The sequence below is a fragment of the Charadrius vociferus genome, unplaced genomic scaffold (assembly GCF_000708025.1).
Source record: "Charadrius vociferus isolate BGI_N301 unplaced genomic scaffold, ASM70802v2 scaffold1077, whole genome shotgun sequence".
Classification (NCBI taxonomy): Eukaryota; Metazoa; Chordata; class Aves; order Charadriiformes; family Charadriidae; genus Charadrius; species Charadrius vociferus.
In genome coordinates, this window is record NW_009649168.1 from 236,667 (window position 1) to 236,975 (window position 309).

A 309-nucleotide genomic window follows, 5' to 3' on the forward strand; every position below is an offset into this window, starting at 1 on the left:
CTGCCGTGCCGGAGCCCTTCCCCGGGGAAGAGAGCCACCGCCGTCACGTTGCCCCGGGCTGCCCGCTGGGCTGGCGCTCGTCCTCCCCATCTTCGCCTTTCATGTAGCGAGGAAGACTTGAGCACATTGTTCCCAACTCAGACTCATGCACCCTGCAGGGATGTACTGTGAATTACTTCCCAAATTATGTGAGTAATTAAAATCAATGAGAGGGTATCCTGTTAAATAACGTAATTAGATGAGCGTAGCAAGCAAGATGAGTGCAATAGCGTTTTTGTTCTCCTGCCTGGAGACAGCTTTTAACTCTTT